The 13495-nt window shown below is 43.7% G+C and overlaps 1 protein-coding gene across 2 annotated transcripts in view; it reads left to right on the top strand.

The window, feature by feature from the left end:
* MTHFD1L (methylenetetrahydrofolate dehydrogenase (NADP+ dependent) 1 like) overlaps positions 1 to 13495 on the top strand; it is a 247378-nt gene that overhangs the window by 22321 nt on the left and 211562 nt on the right. The gene's annotated exons all lie outside the window — the stretch shown is intronic.

Here is a 13495-nt window from a genome sequence, read left to right on the forward strand (position 1 = left end):
TCATTCTAACACAATCCTTTTCTCTAGCAAATGGAAAAAGAAGGAACATGGCCTAACAGATTTTGTGAGTGCCAAAACCAAACCATGACAAGATGCTAAAGGAAAATTAACAGGCCAGTTTCAGCTATGAATATAAATGAAATAATCATGAGCGAAATCTGAGAATACCAAATACAGCAGCAAGTTAGATTTCTTTTAGGATTCCCAGGTGATTGAACATGAGAAAATCTATCACTGTAATTCACCACATTATGATTAAAAACTAAATTCTCACCATAGTAAGTACAGAACAGTCGTTTGGTAAATCTAGTATCCATTATGACCTTTTGAAAGTAATTATAATTTTGATGAAAATTATTAAGAAGACCTATATAAAAGCAGAAGTATCATCTTCATGGAGAAGATGCCATGTGTTAAAGATATTAATTGTCTGCAGATTATAAACTCCTGACATATTTTTTTGTAGAATTTGGCAATCTGATTCTGAAATCCAAATGGAAGCATAAAGGACAAAGAGAGTCAAGACAATTTTGTGGAAAAACTAGGTGGGAGACATTCCCAACCACATGGTGTGAATTATTAAGCACTTACAGTAATTAGGATAATATGGTAGACAAACAGACTATCAGAACAGAAGAAAGTGGAAATTTATGCATATATGGAAGCTTGAGAGCAGGTACTGCAGATCAATGGGGAAAAGATTAATGATTAAAGGCCGGGCGTGGTGGCTCATGCCTGTAATCCCAGCACTTTGGGAGGCTGAGGTGGTCGAATCACTCGAGCTCAGGAGTTTCAGACCAGCCTGGCCAATATGGTGAAACACCATCTCTACTAAAAATACAAAAAAATTGGCTAGGCGTGTCAGTGCAAGCCTGTAATCCCAGCTACTCAGGAAGCTGAGGTAGGAGAATCGCTTGAACCCAAGAGGCAAGGGTCGCGTGAGCCGCGATCGTGCCACTGCACTCCAGCCTGGGTAGCAGAGTGAGACTCTGTCTCCAAAAAAACCAAACAAACAAAAAACTAAAACATTATTCAAAATCATGCTGACTTAACTAGTTATATATATGAGTCTAGCATAGGATTGCTAACCTGATACTACATATAAAAAAATCACTTTCTATATTAAAATACCTAAATGTGGAAAGCAAAACTGTAAAACTTATAGAAAAAAATACAGGCATATGCATTTAAGATGTTGGCATTGGAAGGATAGCTTAAGAGACCCCAAAAGCACAGATTGCTAAAGAAAAGATACATAAATCTGACTACATCCAAATTTTTAAAAACCCCAAAGTTTTTCTTTCTGAAAAGAAGTTCTTAAAAAAGTGAAAAGACAGCTATAGTGTAGAAGATATTTACAACAAACATTTAGCCAGCAATTAGTATTATATAAAAGATTCCTACAAATCAGTGAGACAAAGACAATCTGTTAGAAAAACGGACACACGACAGGCCACTAACAGATGAGGAATCTGAGGTTTAAAAGACACGTGAAAAGCTGTCTGGTTTCCTACTGTTTTTGCTCACCGGTCATATTGGCAGTAGGTAAAAAGTGCCAGTTAGACATATTGACAAATGTCTGGAGCCATGGGAATTCATATATTGCTGGCAGGAGTTTAAATTTGAAATAGGCATTTTGGAAAGCAGTTTAATGGAGTTTCAGCTACTCTTTGACCTAGGAATTTCACTCTAAATATGTATCATACGGCTGGGCACGGTAGCTCACCCCTGTAATTCCAGCACTTTGGGAGGCTAAGGCATGCAGACCACCTGAGGTCGGGGATTCAAGACCAGCCTGACCAACATGGAGAAACCCCATCTCTACTAAATATACAAAATTAGCCAGATGTGGTGGCGCATGCCTGTAATCCCAGCTATTTGGGAGGCTGAGGCAGGAGAATCGCTCGAACCTGGGACCAGAGGTTGCGGTGAGCCGAGATCACGCCATTGCACTCCAGCCTGGGCAACAAGAGCGAAACTCCATCTCAAAATATAATAATAATAATAATAAAAACTATGTATGTAAACATCATAGACAAAACTTGCCCACATATATAGAAAGGTGTGTTTACAAATGGTCAGAGCAGCATGTTTATAGTGTAAAAAGTTTTGTTTGTTTAAGACAAAGGAGCGGTGGTGATTCTGTGGGTCTTGGCCCCTTTCTGCTGTCAGGGCTGAGTTGGCTCCATGAGTTGGTGAAAGCAGTATCCAGCCAGGTGCAAGGGAGACAGGGGCAGGATTTCACCTTTACTGATGGGCAGGCCACAGGTCCCCTGTAGAACGGTGACTCTTGAATATTGAGAGGACGGTATCCCTCCCTGAGCATCTTCTGGAGCTTGATGACCACTAGGGAGTGTATCAGAGTCACGTGCACCAAATATGTTACCGGTGGCAGCTATTCGAGTTATCCCGAGTTCGTGCTGGTGTATCTGTACAGGTCTGCAGCAACTTGGAGGCTCTTGCCTCCTCAGGAGAAATAATTGGACTGAGGGCCATAAGATAGAAGGAGAGACTGAGGCAATTTTCAGAGCAGGACGGAAAATCTAGCAAAAAGCTCTAGAACAGTAAGGAAGGGAAAGAAGGAAAGTACAACTTGGAAGAGGGCCAAGCAGGCGACTTGCAAAACCAAGTACACCGCAACAAGTATTTAAACAGTGACCTAAATGCCCATCAGCGTAAATGGATAAATCAGTATAGTTGCACGTAGAGTATGCATAGACATATGTTCCTAAAACAATGATATACAAGCAGTGAAAATTAATCAACTAGAGCTGTAGATAGCAACATTTTTTTTGTTTTGTTTTTTGTTTGTTTGTTTGTTTGAGACAAAGTCTCACTCTGTCCCCCAGGCTGGAGTGCGGTGGCACGATCTCGGCTCACTGCAACCTCTGTCTCTTGGGTTCAAGTGATTCTTCTGCCTCAGCCTCCCGAGTAGCTGGGACTACAGGTGTGCCACCATGCCCAGCTAATTTTTGTATTTTTAGTAAAGACGGGGTTTCACCATGTTGGCCAGGCTGGTCTGGAACTCCTGACCTCAGGTGATCCACCCACCTCGACCTCCCAAAGTGCTGAGATTACCGGCATGAGCCACTGTGCCCAGGCCGGAAGAATTTTTTAAAACACTGTTCAGTGAACAAAGACCCAAGTTGCAGAAGGATGTATTTCATATAACACCATTTATATATGTCTGAAAGCAACACAGCATATATATATGTAATCTAATACATACATACATATAATATGTATTATATATAATCCTAATATATATATAGAATCAATATATATATTTAGGTCAGGACATTTAGATCACTGTTTAATATATATTAGGATTATATATAATATATATTATATTATGTGTTAATTATTTAATCCTAATATATGTATATTAGGATTCTATGCAAATGAAGTAAAAATATAAAGAAATAATGCAAACTGCAAACCAAATCCGAAAAGCATTTATTGAAGCAAGGATGTGGATATAGATGGAAAGAAAACCTAGACACCTTCACGCCTTTTTTCTTAAACTGGGCAATAGGTGTTGTCTAGGTATGTTAGGATATTGTTTTCCATTTTATGTCTGAAATGATTGTTTTCATTTTAAAATGACAGTACAGCTCACAGATTTCAAGCAAAGTGAAGTTTTAAATGAATGCATTAAGTACAATCAGTTACTACAGAACGTGATCTAAAAATACATGTTCCTCATGTTGCAGAGTGAGAATGGAAATGAGGAGTAAATTGTAATCCTGCCAGGGAAGCCAGGTGTCTCAGCAGAGCCGGATTCTCTGCATGGCAGGTGGATCTAATTTATGTAATGCTTGGGTTAAGACAGCTCAGGAAGGCAGCCTTGCAATGAATCCTGAACCTGTGTGCGTTTTTAGCAGTCACCGCGTGGTGGCAGCCTATCCAAGAAAATTCAAGGGCAATATTTTGCTCTTGAGAGCCTAGCAATTTTGATTTGGAAGCTCGGTGGAAGAGGAAAATAAACCTTGCCCTGCACTGAACAGCTGTGGTGAAGAGAGAAAATACCTTCCTTGGCAATTGAATGTTTTCGCAGCTGTCACAGATACTTTTGCTAGTTGTATCTGTATTTTGAAAACAAAGACATTTTCAAAGTACTTTTTTATTACGGGAATAAATCACCTTGTCTCTGTACTTTGGGATGAATCTCATCCGAACTTTGAGAATGATTAAGTGACTTCACTTTCTGGAGAAGCTAGTCATTGGGTAACATTCTTGTTTTCATATGTATCGGAAGGTTCTCTTTCATAGTTGATGTTGCACACACGTTTTTTTCCCCTAAGTCCTTGGTATTTATAGTGCACCACTGCGAATGTTAGAGGCTGTCAACTTTCATTCTTATTATTGCTTCATCTTTGTGGCCAAAAACATGGGAAGAAACGTTCATGGCCCCACCCCATACTTGTCCCCTCTCTACCTGGCTTACCTACCTATGTCAGGCTCCTGTCTCACCACAAATGACAGCCTGTGTCTTTCATGTTAGCAGCTAGTCTTTCACTAGCCACATACCTCCCCATAACCCATATGCCTCCCTGTGTCTGCCTGACATCTGAATTGTCACTATTCTTGTGTTGTATTTTTATAAGAAGAGTATATGGGGCAGAAAACCCTTGCCATTCATTTCCTGAGTAGGAATTCTAGCCTTCCTTGGAGTCGTGGTAATGTGGAGCCATGGTAATATGTGGATTGTACCACTCAATGGCTGTCTGGAGGCCACAGTGGTGCACAAAGCTACCTAGGCATGGGTTAGTGTCCTAGGGCACCCAATCGGGACAGACTCTGTCCACACCTGGCACACCCTTGGAAAACTTCACTGTGAAAACACTGAAAGTAAAATTTTAACAACAGATAGGGATTTTTTTCCCCCTTGAGACAGAGACTCACTCGGTTACCCAGGCTGCAGTGCAGTAGCGTGATCTCGGCTCACTACAACCTCTGCCTCACAGGTTCAAGCGAAATGCCTCAGCCACCTGAGTAGCTGGAATTACAGGCGAGCACCACCATGCCTGGCTAATTTTTATATTTTTAGTAGACATGGAGTTTTGCCATGTTGGCCAGGCTGGTCTCGAACTCCTGGCCCCAAGTGATCCACCCACATGGCCCTCTCAAAGTGCTGGAATTATAGGCCTGAGATGCTGTGCCCAGCCCAGATGGGGATTTTTGTTGTCCAGTTAATGAACCAAGAATAAAAGTGCATTTTAAGATTGTAGTCTCTTCTCCTTATTGGCAATGGTAAAAGAGTTAAGAAAGGAAGAGAACAAGCTTAGGATTATGGCTACTAGGTAGAAGGACGTTATCTTTGACAAGCATTTCTGATGTGCTTATTTATACCTGACATGGAACAAGACTGCCCCCTCAACACATCCCTGCTGTGGGACATCTGGCTGGGGAGTTCCAAAGCTGAGGGTGAAAGGTTTGGGCATCGGGTATGACTGTGTAACACTAGAGTTCTATCTACCATCTCTTAAACTACAGGTAGTCTTAGCGGTGTGGGCTCACCTTCTGGTTACCAGGCAGCCTGCCTCAACCACTCAGAACTGCCTTTGAAGGTTTCCAGTCGGGCACAACATTTGTGTTCTCATTAAGCAGTAGAGCACAGGCTTTGGGGACACACAGCTCTGGGCTCAAGCCTTAGCTGTTGCTGCTCTAAGCCTGTTTCTTCGTGTAGAATGGCAATCGTAATACTCCCTACTGCCGGGCGCGGTGGCTCACGCCTGTAATCCCAGCACTTTGGGAGGCTGAAGCGAGCGGATCACGAGCTCAGGAGATCGAGACCATCCTGGCTAACACTGTAAAACCCCGTCTCTACTAAAAATGCAAAAAATTAGCCGGGCGTGGTGGCGGGCGCCTGTAGTCCCAGCTACTCGGGAGGCTGAGGCAGGAGAATGGCGTGAACCTGGGAGGCAGAGCTTGCAGTGAGCCGAGATCAGGCCACTGCACTCCAGCCTGGGCAACTGAGCGAGACTCTGTCTCAAAAATAATAATAATAATAATAATACTCCCTACTTTATGGGGCAGTTGTGGGAATGAAATTAAATACTAATGGGGACTGGGTGCAGTGGCTCACGCCTGTAATCCCAGCACTTTGGGAGGCTGAGGTGGGCAGATTGAGCCCAGGAGTTTGAGACCAGCCTGGCAACATGGTGAAACCCCATCTCTACAAAAAGTACAAAAATTAGCCAGGCATGGTGGCTGTAGTCCCAGATATTTTGGAGGCTGAGGTGGGATGACCGCCTGAACCTGGGGAGGTCGAGGTTGCAGTGAGCTGAGATTGTACCACTGCACTCCACCCTGGAGTGCAGGGTGGAGGAAAAGAAATATATAGGCCAATTAGGCAAATGTGGGTCAATTGGGCAAATCACTCAAATCATAAGTAGATAAACTAGTAAAATAGTGTGACTTAGGATCCCTCACTGGGATTGTGTGGATGGGGGAAGGAAAAAGTGTCTCTAGCTCTCTGTCTGTGAGGTCTCCCGGCAGAATATTGGCCAAGGGAGTGAAACCAAAAGCAAGACTACCAGGAGACAACGTCCCAGAGAGAGGAGGGACTGACCAGAGCAGGTGCCCAGCTTTGGCCAGTCAGGCTCATCTTCCAATCCTCAGTAGATTATTATCAACTTTAAGTGATGTCACAGAGTCCCTTCCTCCAAAACTGTGAACCTCTTCCTTCCCATGCCTCTTGTTACTCGGAAGTCACTCTACTTCCAAACATGTTGGCTAGAGATCCCTGATGGGCCAGTTATTACTTTCAGGCTCTGTAGTTTTAAAGAATAGTTACATCCAGTTAGTTACAAATAGAAATCGATCCTTTCTTTGTCCGTCCGTCTAAATGGAAGGATATTCCTTTTTTTTTTTTTTTTTTTTTTTTTTGAGCTGGAGTCTTGCTCTGTTGCCCAGGCTGGAGTGCAGTGGTACAGTCTTGGCTCACTGCAGCTCTGCCTCCCGGGTCCAAGTGATTCTCCTGCCTCAGCCTCCAGAGTAGCTAGGACTACAGGTGCACGCCACCATGCCTGGCTAATTTTTGTATCTTTAGTAGAGACGGGGTTTCACCATGTTGGCCAGGATGGTCTTGATCTCCTGACCTTGTGATTCGCCTGCCTTGGCCTCCCAAAGTGCTGGGATTACAGGCATGAGCCACCGCGCCCAGTCAGAAGGATATTTTATGGACACTAATTAGGTATAAAATCTCCATGGAGCCTGAGCATGAAGAATTGAACTTCTCAGGGTTCCACAGAAACCAGAATAGACTTCTGTGTTTGGTAGCTTTGTAACTTACGCCCATTGGGGTGTATAGTTGAAAATTGAGAATAAATTTCCTGTTCTGTTTCTGAGCATCTTTTCCAGGCTTGGAGATGCGTTGAGCATTTCCACGGAGACCCTAGAGGTGGGGAGGGGAAGAACGCCTGGGCATTTGTCCAAATTAGCCATATGCTGTGGAGTGTCACATGTCAGGAAGCCAAGGCACTGGAGCTAGTGCTTTTGGGCAGGGCTAGGGAACCCCCCTGGCCTTTCCTCCACCCAAACGCAGGCCCTCACACCCAGCGTCCTGGGCCCTGCAGGGGAATGACACTGTTGGTATCACTCTCAGGAATGAGTCTAGATTTGGAGATAACCTCTTCCTGACCTCCATGATTTCACTCTGATGCCAAAACCAGTCTGAAGGGGGCGTGGTTTTGCATTTGGTGTTTACAAGGTGGAGCGGTGCCCCCGGCATGGAAGGAAGAGGTGGGCAGGTACGGGCGGGGCCCTGCTCCCTCGGGAGTCTCCTCTGAACCTGTGGTTAGGGCACAGCTGGACAATGCTGAAATGGTCTCCAGCTGGGAGATGAGGTAAACCTCAGCTGCATGCAGAAGAAATAACCTAGAAATCAAAGAAGTGTTTTATTTTGTTTTTCTCAGAGGATCTCATTTCTCCCTCTCCTCCTGAGCACAGAGATCCTCAAAACTGGTATTCACAGAAGGAAAAAATATAGGTCTTTCACCTTTGAAGGATCAAAGTGTCTAGGTTTTTTTTTTTTTTTTTTGAGCAAAGCTGAACTATCACAAAGTTCTTTTCCGTTTAAATTTAGTGCATGGCATGGCTCATGAACGGCTTTTAAAAGTGAATTGGAAAATTCTAAATGTACTTGTATTATACATGTGAAAGGATGACTTTTTGAAAAAAAGAATAATGTCTATTCCAAACAGGAGAAGGGAGGAGCTCTAGCTTTTAAACTGCACTAGATTAGTGAGTTACATGACAATTCTCCTTTTAACAGGATGGAATGCACTGAAAGCAGGAATGTGCTATTGTGACAGTAATGACAGCTAATGTTAATTGACAGAATGGCTACTCTGAACCAGGCACTGTCTTGTACTCCTGTTATCTCAGTGGTCTTCACACTTATTCTGTTAGGCAGGACTGTCATCCTCCCCATATTACAGATGAGGAAACTGAGGCTCAGAGAGGAGACTGCAAAGATCATGTGATTAAAAAATGGTAGGGGTGGCACAACAGCCTGTGTTTTTAACACTGTCCCATGCAGCTCTTATTCTAGATCATCACATAAAGTCTGATCTCTAATCTTGAAAACCAAAAAGCACCTGCCACCTCAGATGAGAGAGACCAATACCCTAGACACTCAGCTTGTGTTGAATTCACTCTTATTTTATTTTGATGTTTGTAATTCCAGAGCCATGCTTGTTAAGAGAGTTAAGCTAAAGTAGACTGAATGCTGTCCCCTCCCTGAGGCCTGGGGCTCATCACCAGCTATCCAGGCTCCCCTTTCAGAGGGGATGGTGAGCATCTTTGGAAAGGGCAAGGGTGGGCACACAAGACAGCCTCAGTTATGCGAGTTCATTCCCTCCCCTGCCTGCTGTGGGTGAGATGGAGAAAAAAGCGCTGGACCCTCCTGGACATCACAGCCTCATGCTCAGCGAGTGACTGACGTCATCAGTAGCACAGGTCATCAGTAGTGTGGAATTAAGTGCACTGAATCGTGTCGGTCCCTGAGCTTTGTTTGACAGATTTAGGGGGTCAGCTCCCCACTTTACCTTCTTGCTTCTGTCTGATCATTGCTCTGTTTATTAATACCAGGGAAGAAGGTGAATAGAACTTTTTGGAAAGTAAAAAAAAAATCAGGCCATTATACTTAGCAGTGCTGAGAGAAGGATTTGTGAGACGATATATTCAAACTAATGGGCATAAGACCAAGAAGGGGCTGTGTGGCCTGGTGTGGTGGCTCACGCCTATAATCCCAGCACATTGGAAGGCCGAGACGGGTGGATCACGAGGTCGGGACATCGAGCCCATCCTGGCTAACATGGTGAAACCCTGTCTCTGCTAAAAAAAAAAAAAAAAAAAATAAGCCAGGCGTGGTGGGGGGCACCTGTAGACCCTGCTACTCAGGAGGCTGAGGCAGGAGAATGACGTGAACCCATGAGGCGGAGCTTGCAGTGAGCCGAGATCGTGTCACTGCACCCCAGCCTGGGCAACAAAGTGAGACTCCGTCTCAACAAAAAGAAAAAAAAAAAGCGTGGTGGGAGTGGGTCGTGTAATTAATAGACTGATTGGTCTTAGGTGGTTCAGAATTTAAGCTGAGAAACTGAAATTGAGAAGAAATGATGTATTGTTCTTATACCAAATATGTGAGTAAAAACACAATTAAAACACCATCTATCTCCACTTTTCCCAAAAGCACCTCCCTTTTACGATGCCCTTCCCATACCTTATAGGCAAAATATTCTAATTTCAGTCTCAGTGGATTATGTTCTAAATATTTGAAGGTTGGTCTGAACATGGAATGTATTTTCTCATAGAGATAATAGTATAAATGGAGTTAGGGTCATGGGATCGCGAAGCCAATTCCACTGCAGTGGAATCATATAGACCTCCTTTCCGATTTTTCTGTGGGAAACTTCATCTGGAGCTTTAACTCACTTCTTAGCTGTGGGGTAAGTTTCAGCCTCCATGAGGTCTTTGTTACTTTGCAGTCACCTATGGCCAACCACAAATAAGTCTTTGTGGTCATTAGGGGCCAGATGGGAAAGTGAGGTGTAGCCTGCACAAAAGACAGCCTACCCCAATTCTGGAAGAAGGGCCGCAGGCCTGTGTCCTGCAGAGAACAGTCGGGAAGCATTGCCTTCAGCCCACTGGTGGTGGGTCATCTCCCATTTGCTTTTCTGCACTATCAGCAGAGTCTGGCTTCCTTTTCCACCCCTTCTCCAATGTGAATGCTTTTTAAGGACGTGGAATTCGATTTTTTTTTTTTTTTTTTTTTTTTTTTTGAGACAGAGTTTTGCTTTTCTTGCCCAGACTGGAGTGCAATGGCATGATCTCAGCTCACCACAATCTCCGCCTCCCGGGTTCAAGTGATTCTCCTGCCTCAGCCTCCTGAGTAGCTGGGATTACAGGCATGTGCCACCACGCCCAGCTAATTTTGTATTTTTAGTAGGGGCAGGGTTTCTCCATGTTGGTCAGGCTGGTCTCAAACTCCTGACCTCAGGTGATTCGCCCACCTCAGCCTCCCAAAGTGCTGGGATTACAGGCGTGAGCCACCGTGCCCGGCCAGTATTAGAATCTTTTAATGGGAACGTCTTAAACATAACCTGTAACAATGAAGCACCTTATAATTGTGTGGAGATTTCCTTTTCACAGCTTTTTCATATATGCCTCGCATTCACCTGGCAACCCTGCAAACTGGACATTATGCTCACCAGAGAGCCTTGACCCTGATTGTCGTTGGCAAGGAGCAGTGTCTGGACTTGAATGCAGGTCACAGGAACTCCACCCATGGTGTTCTCCCGCTGCGCCTCAATTCCTCACTTTTCAAAGGACGCAGCGGAGGCCCGGAGAGTTTCTGAAAGGAAGTGGAATGCAGAAATCTGTCGATGTGCAATGTGAGACTCAGAACTGAAAAGCGTAAATGTCAGGAAATGCAAAGCAGAATTTGCCCCGGCAATGGCAGTTTGCATGAATGCGAAGACGCTGTATGGATGAAAGTTTGTGGCTGGCAGCACGAGCATGAATCCTTGGAGCTGCTGTTCCTCTAGGAGCCTGGCTTGCCTGGTGTTGCCCTGGGAACTTCAACTTGAGCATTTCCTTAGTTTTTGTACTAAAGGAACCAAAATAAGGTATTTTGGTTCTAAGTCTTTGTCATGTGAAGGAAACTCCCCGTTACCACCCCCCATCTACACACACATTCTCTCTCGGCCCCACTTTTGAATTTTATGTTTTTCCTAAAGTATAGGGAAGAGAATTATTATTATTATTTTCCTTTTGAGATGGAGTCTCGCTCTGTCGCCAGGCTGGAGTGCTGTGGTACGATCTCGGCTCACTGCAAGCTCTGCTTCCCGGGTTCAAGTGATTCTCCTGTAGAAGGGAATTATTTTTGATGAGTCATTAAAGTATATCCATTCCCAGAATGGTGTTTCAGTTTTCCTTTTATCATCTGTCATGACTTTTTTAAGTGTGAAGCTTACTTCCAGAAGAACTGTCTTTTCCAGCATTTTGGACACAACTAAATATCTTTGGTATTTTCTTCTCATATGTTGAGCAGTAAATTAAGTTGAATGGTGAAGTTAGAGGTGAACTTAGGAACATTTAGAAAAAGGAAGGTCACTTACTATTTTTTAGGGGAAAAATTTGGTAGATAAATGCTGTACTCCCAATTCCCAGATATCCATTTGGCTTGTAGTCATTTTGATTTATGAAATAATCATAAGAAATGTCTTAAAATTTTAAAAGCCAATAATTTGTTCTACTAATCACAGATGAGAGTGGAAATAAAAGAAATACACCCAATTCCTGAAAGGAAAAAAATTCTCCCAGGATGAGATCACTGGGTGGACATGAAGTGGGTAAAATACCTTTTGCTGCAATTGTCATCCCCTTATCTTGCCAAAGTATGACAACATCTGAATGAAGATGGTTTGACGTTCTTAGTTTTGAGTAGTTATACTATTATTTTAACATTCCTATTTAATGGTATGCTTAATACTGCAGAGAAAGGTGGATATGGATTCATAGCTACAAAGCAATAATCTTATGATCAATGTTCATTTAATTTCAAATACAAAGTTAGACATTCAGAGTTTAAAAAATTAATGAACAGGCTGGGTATGGTGGCTCACGCACTTTGGGAGGCCGAGGCAGGCGCATCACGAGGTCAAGAGTTTGAGACCAGCCTGACCAACATGGGGAAACCCCGTCTCTACTAAAAATACAAAAAGTTTCCGGGTGTGGTGGTGGGCGCCTATAATCCCAGCTACTCAGGAGGCTGAGACAGGAGAATCGTTGAACCCGGGAGGTGGAGGTTGCAGTGAGCTGAGATTGTGCCACTACACTCCAGCCTGGGCCATAGAGTGAGAGTCCATCTCAAAAAAATATATATATATACACACACAATATATATACAATATACTATATTATATATTATATATACTATATATCATAATATATTTTATATTTAGATATTTTATATATATATATAAATGAATAAACAGGGCATCTGCTCATGAATGCTTAGGCAGTCTGCCTGAATGAAATCTCCATTTGTAGGCAACACACTCTACAGTAATGGCAGGACTGTATCAGGCATAGTTCCTAATGCCCATTTCTGTAGCAAAGTCACCAGTGATTCCTAATTGCCAAAAGTGTATTTTTTTGCGTTAATCCTGCTTGACCACGGCTGTCATATCAACCTGTCGTCCACACCCTTTTCCCTTGGCCTGAATGAAAATGCCCCTTCCTAGCTCCTGGGCCACCGGGACATGATGGTCTCCATCATCTGTTCCTTATCTCTAACCATTTAAGATTAGTGCTCCCCAAGGATGTCTGTTAACCCATTTTCCTTCCCATTCTGCCAGTTTCCCCTGGGGAATCCACACTTCTGGTTTCAACCATCACCTAAATGCTATGTCCTGACCCACATCCTCATGCTCCCAGGCCATTCTCAGTTCCAGACCTGGGCACCCGGCTTCCTGCAGATGCCTCTCAGTATCTTGCTTTTCTTCCTGCCTCCTCTAAGGCATTCTCAATCCAGCTTCCAGAGGAATCTTCCTAAAACACATCTGACTGTGTGAGCCACACACTGTAGCCCAACCTGACAACTTCTTTTCTATGTTAAGAAAAAGTGTGGCTGGGTGCGGTGGCTCATGCCTGTAATCCCAGCACTTTGCGGGGCTGAGGCTGGCGGATCACGAGGTCAGGAGATCAAGACCATCCTGGCTAACATGGTGAAACCCCATCTCTACTAAAAATACAAAAAATTAGCCGGGCCTGGTGACAGGCACCTGTAGTCCCAGTTACTCGGGAGGCTGAGGCAGGACGATGGCGTGAACCCGGGAGGCGGAGCTTGCAGTGGACCGAGATCGTGCCACTGTACTCCAGCCTGGGCGACAGAGTGAAGACTCCGTCTCAAAAAAAAGAAAAAGTGCACACATTTTGACATCTGATAAAAGTGATGTTTTTCTTAGAAAATTGACTTCTAACTCTT

This window comes from Rhinopithecus bieti, unplaced genomic scaffold, assembly GCF_001698545.2.
Source record: "Rhinopithecus bieti isolate Rb0 unplaced genomic scaffold, ASM169854v2 scaffold_16097, whole genome shotgun sequence".
Taxonomy (NCBI): Eukaryota; Metazoa; Chordata; class Mammalia; order Primates; family Cercopithecidae; genus Rhinopithecus; species Rhinopithecus bieti.